The sequence below is a fragment of the Engraulis encrasicolus genome, chromosome 15, assembly GCF_034702125.1.
Source record: "Engraulis encrasicolus isolate BLACKSEA-1 chromosome 15, IST_EnEncr_1.0, whole genome shotgun sequence".
NCBI lineage: Eukaryota > Metazoa > Chordata > Actinopteri > Clupeiformes > Engraulidae > Engraulis > Engraulis encrasicolus.
This window is the reverse complement of record NC_085871.1, coordinates 15,348,174-15,358,173: the sequence shown is the minus strand read 5'-3', so window position 1 is coordinate 15,358,173 and position 10,000 is coordinate 15,348,174. Positions and strand designations below refer to the sequence as shown.

The following is a 10,000-nucleotide window of genomic DNA, read 5'->3' as shown; positions in this document are numbered from 1 at the left end:
TATGGATGTTAATGTGTTTTTTTCTCAACAGTATGCAAGTATAACATTAATCAACACAAATTACAGAGAATATTCCGTTGATGCTTTCAATTTTGTTGCTTTCTTTGTTGTGGCATCATGACTGGACTGCAATCAGTTACTGATTGAATACTGTATGTCATCCTCGCAGAGCTGGGTAGTGTGTCCTGTAGTGTTCTGCGGCAGTATCACTTTGTGAACAAGAACATAACATGGAAAGAAGCACAGGGCTACTGCAGGAACAAGTTCACCGACCTGGCTACAGTTGAAAACGATGAAGATATGAAAGAGATGATGAGCACTGTCAAGGATGGGTATAACCACATGGCCTGGATTGGGCTCGAAAGGAGTAACATTTGGAGGTGGTCACTAGGGAACGAGAGACTTGATGAGACCAAGTTTGAATCGTGGAGAGAGGGTCAGCCCAACAATCACGGTGGAAAGCAAGATTGTGCTGTTGCTAAGGAAGGTCTATGGAACGATGCTAATTGTCAAAACAACAAACGATTTGTGTGCTACGATGGTAAGTTAGACTCCTTTTTGAAGTGTGTGTGTGTGTGTGTGTGTGCGTGCGTGCGTGCGTGCGTGCGTGCGTGCGTGTTTTGGGGGAGACGAGAGGGCTCATGTTATTCTGTGTCTTGTCCGCTTAGTCTCTACCCTTACTACATTCAAATGTGTTTCAGGGCAAAAAAAAGAGTACATTTTACACGAACAAAAGAACTGGACAGATGCACAAGCACACTGCCGGAGGGCACACACAGACCTTGCCAGTGCGAGGAACCAGGCTGAAAACAACCAAATTAAACAGACAGCAGGGACAGGAGCCGTGTGGATTGGCCTGTTCACAGACAACTGGAAATGCTGGAAATGGTCTGACCAATCAACGTCCTCATTCAGATTCTGGCGTCCAGGTATTCCTGATAATAAAGGGGGAAATGAAGACTGTGCTGTGACATGGCTGAATAAAGAAGGAAAATGGGGCGACAGGAAGTGTCATGAGACACATCCTTTCTTTTGCCAGAAGAGTGAGTGGATATTTATTTCACTAATCCTGTGTACATTTCCATGCCTGCCATTTGTTGAATTAGTGCAAATGACCATACAGTATAAGAAGCACAGTGCATCTGTAGATTCTCATTCAAGGTACAGATCATGGGTGAAAAGAGCGAAAAAATGTCAAATTTCAATGTGAAGGCTCAGAAGCCGTGAAGAAGTCCTCAGAACCAAATAGGCCTTTTGGATATGATGTGATGTGTCTTCAAAAGACACAAAAGACCTGTAGTCCCGAAAGACTTGTACTTGCTTACAACCAATCTCTTTTTCCTATTGCCACAATTAATACCTCATGTCTAACATGGAAACCATCTTCTCTGTGTTTTCACCCCACTGTCTTTCCCCCAGCCAAACGGGTCCTGGTCCGTGAGAATAAGACCTGGCGGGAGGCGTTTGACTACTGTGATGCACGTGGCATGGCCCTGGTGTCTTCCCCTTCAGACAGGCTGCTAGACTGGGTGGCGGAGCAGGCTAAGAAGGGGGCCAGCACAGCTGAGGTGTGGCTGGGCCTGTACCACGTGTGCCCCCTAAACCTCTGGATCTGGCTCAGTGGGGTGTCTCTGTGCTGGGACAACTGGGCTCAGGGGAGCGGCTCTGGGGAGGGCGAGTGTGGCATGGCGGGGGCTCTACGGGCCGCAGATGGGAAGTGGGTCAGTCGCCCACAGCACAAAAGGCTGAACTTCGTCTGTATCTTGGAGTGAGCAGGGTGAGTACTACTTTGCAATGTGTGTGTGCACATGTCTGTGCCACTGAACTTGATGTAAAAGCAATACAAAGTAATTTCTTTCAAGATAAAAAAAACTTGAAATTAATTCCTTAATTTGCAATGGTGCCCTCCATGTGTGTAACTTTGAAGGAGCAGGTCTTAATTTTGGCACTGAACAGTATTTTACATTTACAATACTTATGGTAATGGCAGTGATTCCTAATATTGATTGCAGTATATTCATCATGTCTTTCTTATTTGTCTTCAGGAGGGTAACCAGTCTCTATGGCCAAGAAGACTATCTACGTAGCCAGCAACTCATCTTTGTTTGTTTGGACAGAATATTCTTCTGGTTTGCTATCTGCTTGTAGTTAGGTTTTATGTTTTTAGGAAAATTGATAGATAACTGATTCATTTACGTAAAAAAATCTCCAACATATCTTCATTTATTAACTTTTACTTGTATCACTTATGACTGTGTAAGTCACTGGGGAACTACTGTATAAGTCACTCAACATATTGGAACGATCTGTTTTATAGTATTGAGCAATGTATGGATTGAAATGAAATGTTCTAAATTGATGGTAAAATGCCTGTGGTAGATTCCTTTCAGATATTGTATTTTTCAGATACTGTATTTGATACTCACTCTACTCTTTTTCAGTCATGTACCAACATTTGGAATGGAATGAAGCTACTTAATTTGTTTGTATATTTTGAAGTGTGCTGTTAAAACATTGTAGTTCAAGTTATTATATGCACTATGTTTGGTGTGTTTATTTTTTAAGTAATCCAATTATTAGAAAGCCCCATACATGCAACATTAATGAATTTGTATACTCTGAATAAGTAATAAAGATTCGTTGTGATTACTTGGCAAACACTTTGATGTGTCTATCACTCTGCACGGTAACAAAATGGACAAAATTATGTCCTTCACTTTGCGTTTACACTTCAGATTAAAAAAATACTATTTGACTGGAGGAACCCTTGACTGAAGGCCCTGTCTGCCTTTCCATGTGTACAAAATGCTGGTTGACTTTTGTGTAAACACACACCTGCATGCAAATCACTGACAACTGGGAAGGACACAGCAGACTGAAAGTCTAGAGCAGAGTATCTCAACAGGGGCTCTACAGCCCCCCGGGGGGCATTAGGAAGTTCTTGAGCGGTCTTGACTCAGTCACACGTTGGGGTGTTGGGATATCCCATTCAAAGTGAATGGAAGCTCTCACATCATTACAGAAAGCTGTATGAGTATCACATTGCATAATCAATAATAACAGAGAAAATGCATATTATTAGGCTATTTTCATAATTTTAACATCATGCTGTTGGGTGGGAAGCATTGGCATGCATACAGTGTATCATGACGTTAGGGGGGCTACTCAAGATGAAGTCAGGGGGGCATTTCTTCAAAAAGATTGATATCCACAGGGAGGAGTTGGGTTATATAATGTAGTGACAGACATATGCACATGAAGGAACATGCACAAAAAAAATTGCAAACAACACTGGCATCCTTATCCAAAACTGGTCATAACTTGCTGCCATGGTGACCAGTGTGTTGTTGTGATGCAGCTGACAATAAATGGTGCTAACATAATTTCCTAAATTTCTCGTTATGCCATACAAGGTACTCCCCCCACACACCCATACTTCACACAGTTCACCCATCACTGTAGTGCCTTGCATCAGGGCCAACCTAATCGGCGGACACTCAGGCTGCGATTTGTTTTAAAAAAAAAAAAAAAAAAACAGAAGGGAGGACATTCTTCAGATTTTGAGCAATACCAATGCAATTACAATAAACCAAGACAGATTTGGGCATTTGTGCCTTCATTATCAACATGATCTCCAAAAATTCCGTGCTCCTGGACACGGATGTTAAGGACACAAAATCCGTGTCCAGGAGCACGGATTTTGCCAAAATTCTGTGCTCCTGGACACGGAATTATTTTCCGTGATGGACACACAGAAGTGCTTTCTCTATACTCCCACAGCTCTATGTTTCCACAGTCTTGTGTTTTCTCAGGATTTTTCTAATTTCAAATATTTTTTCTAAAAAAAAACATTTCCTACTGACAGGTTAGGGTTAGGGACTGTTTTGGTCTGGGCACAGCAAGTTTTCTTTCATTCATTATATGAATTTGATAGCCTAGCAACCAACTGGAAAAGGTATTTCTCAAAAATATGTCTTCAATGACAGGTTAAGGTTAGGGAATGTTTTGATTAGGGCACAACTTAAATTGCTATAGCATTATTTTGGTTAGGATTAGCATTTGGTATGTATTTTCTAATGATAGAGTTACACAGTGCTGTGGTAATAGCCTATAGAAAGCACTTCCGTGTGCCCATCACGGAAAACAATTCCGTGTCCAGGAGCACGGAAAACAATTCCGTGTCCAGGAGCACGGAATTTTGACAAAATCCGTGCTCCTGGACACGGATTTCGTGTCCTTAACATCCGTGTCCAGGAGCACAGAATTTTTGGAGATCAGGCTGTCATTATATACCACAGTAGAGAGAAAACAGGAAATGGCTCTGTGTGTGTGTGTGTGTGTGTGTGTGTGTGTGTGTGTGTGTGTGTGTGTGTGTGTGTGTGTGTGTGTGTGTGTGTGTGTGTGTGTGTGTGTGTGTACGTGCGTGCGTGTGTGTGTGTGTGCGTGTGTGTGTGCGTGTGTGTGCGTGTGAGTGAGAGAGAAAGAGAGAGGGAGAGAGAAAGAGAGAGCGAGAGAGAGAGAGAGAGAGAGAGATGGGGTAGGGTGGGGAAATGACCAAGGATGATTTGAACCTGGGTCCCCAGGGCACCTATGCTCTGGAGGGCTCTAGCTGGGTCCCTATGGGCAATGTGCCTGCATATTGTACAGTGTATAAGCACAGTGTGTCACTGCACCCACAAGCCATTCCAATTTTGACACTATTTGCAGCCAGGGAGGGAGATGTCACTGTAGCCAAGATTCAAATCTACGCCCCTGTGTCAGCCAAACCCAAACTTTGACCACAACATTCAACCCATCAGGTTATCCCATAAACCCAAACTTCACCAATCCATGTGGAGTGCCTTGCATCAGGCCCCCCAAAAATTAGGCGACGCCTGCAATCGCCTAAACAACATCCATCCTATTGGCACCATTTGCAGCTACTGTAAGGAGGTAGAGGTCACCAAACCCAGCTTCAAACCCAAGTCGGGCCAACCAAACGCACTTTGAACACAACACCAATGAGACAGTCTCGTTGCTATGGCAAACAGGGCACACCCACAACAGTGGTGATGAGATGAGTTTATTACACATGGCCTCTATGGCTTGCAACAAAGAACATTTCTAGAAAATGTAAATGTTTATTGCTTATTTACATTTTGTTCCAAGAAATACAAGGAAGGCTATGCAGCCTCAGTACAGTAGTTGCAAGTAGTCCTGCCGTAGAGAGTACAGACAGCAAGAAGAAGAAGAAGGACCTTAACTACAACACTAGAGGCCAACTGTAAGATAATTTTATTTCATTAACCCCTTAATGCGCGCCGTACCTCCTGTGGCACGCTGTAATGGACATTGAGAGTTAACTACTATAGTACTACACTACTATGACAGTGCACAGGGCCTTTAGTAATACATTACGACTTGGTCATTGCTATTCTGGGAACAGCTAATTTATAAAGCCGTGTCTTAAGGAGTTTTAAGCATTATTCATTTCAGAAAGGAAATAGGTTTAACCAATTTTAATATGTACCAGTGTTTACCCATGTCTATGTTGCTTTCATTCACATTTAAGTTAGCATTGCTGCTTTTTGTAGTACTTTATTTTCAGATCTTCGGATAATAAGATTGTCTGTTGGAGGGGATCCAAATATGGAAAGCTGGCTTCTGTTTAATCTGCTGCTCTCAGGTCAGTCAGTGTTAAACATAATGTAAACATCGAATTGAGTTTTAAAAACTCAGCTGAGTGAATTGTGACACTGACTGCTGATCAGTTACTAATGAAATACAGCATTATCACAGGTCTGGGCAGTGTGTCCTCTAGCGTTCTGCGGCAGTATCACTTTGTGAACAAGAACATGACGTGGGAAGAAGCACAGGAATACTGCAGGGGCAATTTCACCGACCTGGCTACGGTTGAAAACATGGAAGATATGAAAGAGATGATGAGCACTGTCAAAGATGGGTATAACGACATGGCCTGGATTGGACTGAAAAAAAGTAGCATTTGGAGGTGGTCAATAGGGGATGAGAGTCTTGATGAGACCAACTTTTTATCATGGGGGAGGGGTGAGCCCAACAATCACGGTGGAAACGAAGATTGTGCTGTTGCTAAGGGAGGCGAATGGATAGATATTAATTGTCAAAGACAGTTCTCATTTGTGTGCTACACTGGTAAGTTCAATTCATGTTCTGTAGAGAGAGTGTGTGTGTGTGTGTGTGTGTGTGTGTGTGTGTGTGTGTGTGTGTGTGTGTGTGTGTGTGTGTGTGTGTGTGTGTGTGTGTGTGTGTGTGTGTGTGTGTGTTTGTATTTGTGGCCTAAAGCGAAACTTTACAATGTTCCATACTGTAGATCAATCAGTCGCCAACATACTATGAAATACAAGTTTTGTGTGTTTTTCAGACAGGTCACAAGCGTACACTTTCATAGATGAAGGGAAAACCTGGAGAGATGCTCAGACATACTGCAGCGATAACTACTCAAACCTAGCCAGTGCAAGGAACGAGGATGAAAATGATAAAATTCACGCCATAGCAAACAATGTATCGGTGTGGATTGGCCTGTCCAAATTGTCTGAGAAAAACTGGGAATGGTGCGACCAAGCAATGTCCTTATTCAGATTCTGGCGTCCAGGTATTCCTAATAACGCTAGGGGAAATGAAGACTGTGCTGTGACATGGCTGGATAAAGAAGGAAAATGGGGCGACAGGAAGTGCAACGAGACACATCCTTTCTTCTGCCAGAAGAGTGAGTGGATGTTCATTTAACTAATTCTGTATACATTTCCACACATGCTGTTTGTTGAAAATTCAGATCTCCATCTGTTACCATACAGTATAAGAAGCACAGTGTATTTGTACATTCTCATTCAAGATACAGGACATGGTTGAAATCTTTGGTCATTGATTATACGTAGGTCAAAACAGCTCCAAGAGTAAACAACTGGGATTTCTTTTGAAGGATAAAGAAATGTCATATTTCGCTGTGAAGACTAAGGAGAGGTGAAAAAGTCCTCAGAACCAAATAGGCCTACTGGCCTTTTGGACGGGATGTCTTCTAAAGACACAAAATACCTGTAGTCCCTAAAGACTTGTAGTTGCTCACAACCAATCTCTTTTTCTCACTGCCACAATTAATACCTCATGTCTAATATGGAAACCATCTTCTCTGTGTTTTCACCCCACTGTCTTTACCTCCTCCTTACCAGCTCATGGTCAAAGGTGCTACAAAAGTTAACGACTAGAGTTCTCAAAAACCTGGGAGACATCCTCGGAACCAAACAAGCCTTTTGAATAATACAAAATGTCAAGTTCCAAAAAGACTATTTCACCATCAGTACCTCACTTCTAATGTGTATACCATTGTTCCCTCCCTGTCTTTCCCTCAGGCGAACGGGTCCTGGTCCGTGAGAATAAAGGGGGATTCAGAGTCGCGCGTTCACGGAGGTTCTGCACAGAGAAGCAGCCACCGCGCCCCCCTGTGCAGCGACAAAACGACTCCTGGCTGCAGTACACGCATGTTTCTCCCAGGCTGAAATGTCCGTGAGCTGAGCTATGCTTGAAGACGGTGATTGGTCAATGCGCTTACTGCAGTCCGGGGGGAACTCAGCCCTGATAGGTCAGTTGTGTTCTATTCTTCTACCCTACCGCGGAGGTTTGAAGGAAAACGAAAAACACGATGCAGTTGACTTGGCAGGAAATCACTGGAGTTTACTTGACAGGGAGAAGAGAAACTGTTTTTTATTTCAGTAGTACTACTTCCAAAAAATCAATTAGAAATATCCATAAAAGGCCATCATGAAAATGATATGTTTGTAGTGTGGTAGTCGCAAAGAAGCCTCTTTGTTCTTTTGTAGAAGGGCAGCTAGCTCATTAAAACAGGGTTCGCTAATGTCCTGTAGAGTTTGAATGGGTTTGGCTGACAGTTGCTAAGCTAGCTGTTAATTAGATAGGCTATCTATTGTATTTAAAAATGGCTTTTGTTTCATGTAACCACCTCAACTGTAAAACATGAACAAAGAGAGAATCTTGTATGCTATCATTCATGTCTAATTACGCCACAACTTTTTAAATTAATAGCAAGAAGCGTCTTTGTTGATTTGTAGTGTGGCTAGCTAGCTTCTAAAACAGGGTTCGCTAATGTCCTGTAGAGTTTGAATGGGTTTGGCTTGTAGCAACCCAATGTAAGTAGGCAGCTGGATGTGAGTGCCCGGATATCCGCCCGAGTATTCCCATGCATTTGCATTCATTTCCACCATCAGGAATGCTTTGCGGTACCACAGCTGCCCGATGTGAGTCGCGCTGTGTCGCCTGACTATCCCTTCAATAATATGATTGTAGTAGCCTACCGTAACAACTCGGCCTCGGCCCCCGCCGCCACATATATCCACCACACCACCACGGGTCCTGGTGTTGTGACCGTTTTAGGATATTTTTTTCATATCTAATACCTGCACATTAAGAGTGACAATCCCATCATGGGTGTTTAAACGATATGTGCGAGTGCAGTCATGTTGAATTTAGGGTGGCCAAACCATGCCATGTCATGTCATGAAGAACGTGCATCACATTATTTAAACAGCTCATAGTTATCCTGAGTGCCCGTGTCTTTTTGGAGATCGGAGGCTTGATGAGCAAAGAGATGGGAGAGAAATTAGTTGTGCGCGCGCGCACACATCTGCTCAATATCCAACGGACACGTAGTTACTGGCTCCAATATTTCAGCGTCCCGTTTGATTCTGTACAGACACTTACACGTTTACCTAGCACAATCAAATGAATAGGCTATGTCTAAATTATAGGCTGTAGTCTCCAATGTGCCTAGTTTCGCGTGTTGTTGGCATCACCAAATAATCTGCACAATATGCGGCATAACTTTTCGAGTGCTACATTTAGACCGGGTAAAGTAGGCCTATCGAGCATGGTCTGTCCCTTCAATAATATTAGAGTGTCCCGTAACAACTCGGTCTCGGCCCCCGCCGCCTCCACCACGAAGCTCCTCTGTTGTTGTGACCGTTTTAGGATATTTTCATATATTACAGAAGTAAGAGCGTGCGCGCGCCTCTGACTGTAACGGAGGGAGAATGACTCCAATATTTATATTCAGCGCCCAGTTTAATTCTGCACTGACACTTTTAAATGTAGGCTAGGCTACGTGGCACAAGCAAATGAGTAGGCTATGTCTAAATGTACCAGGCAGGCTCTAGTCACCAATCTGGCTTTGTTGTTTCGGCATCACCAATAATAATGGCACAATAAGCGGCATGGTTTCGCGTGTTGTTTTTGCACCACCAAATAATAACTACACAATATGCGGCATAGCTGCTGTTTTCTAACTCAGAGAGAAGGCTATGCCCAGATATTATTTTAACTGGTAGGATATCCTGATGTTATGTTTCACTAATGTAAGGAGTAAAACTCAGAAACTTCCCGAGTGCTAGCTACATTAAGACTGGGTACATTTTTGGCTATAGTCTTGTGCAAAACGTTTTATTTAACATTGCGAATGGGCAGGATGATTTGTAGACACGCACGTGCTTCAGAGCAGCTAGAACTGTGCAAGGTGACTGCTGCAGTTTTCAGCTCAGTCCTCCTGGATAATAAAAACAAAATAGGCCTATATGCCGACGAGAAAGTCACGCCGTTATCCTCTGATTGATTCCCTTTAGGTGCCCGGTTGAGACAGTTTAATTTTCACACCCAAATCAATTCGGTTTTAAGTTATAATTTCATTTTATTTACTGTTTTATTATTTTGATGTTGGTCACCGGGCCGATTCTTTTGATTTGGGAGATCAAGGAACTCTCTGGTGTCGCCGAAACGGCGATGTGCTGTGGGCTCTTTACGCACGGCACCTATGTCCCTTCCATCTTCAGTCAGACTCAAATCGGACCGAAATCAAGTAGCTGAGGTTAAACTGTCGTAAATACACGTCCGAAATCGAGTAGCTGAGGTAAAATAGACGTAAATACTCGGGCGGATATCCGCGCACTCACATCCGGCAGCTTACTTACATTGGGTTGCT

At 43.1% G+C, this 10,000-nt stretch overlaps 1 protein-coding gene across 1 annotated transcript in view; it reads right to left on the bottom strand.

Annotated features, from left to right (window-relative positions):
• magi2a (membrane associated guanylate kinase, WW and PDZ domain containing 2a) overlaps positions 1-10,000 on the bottom strand; it is a 465,595-nt gene that overhangs the window by 71,797 nt on the left and 383,798 nt on the right. The window lies entirely within an intron of this gene.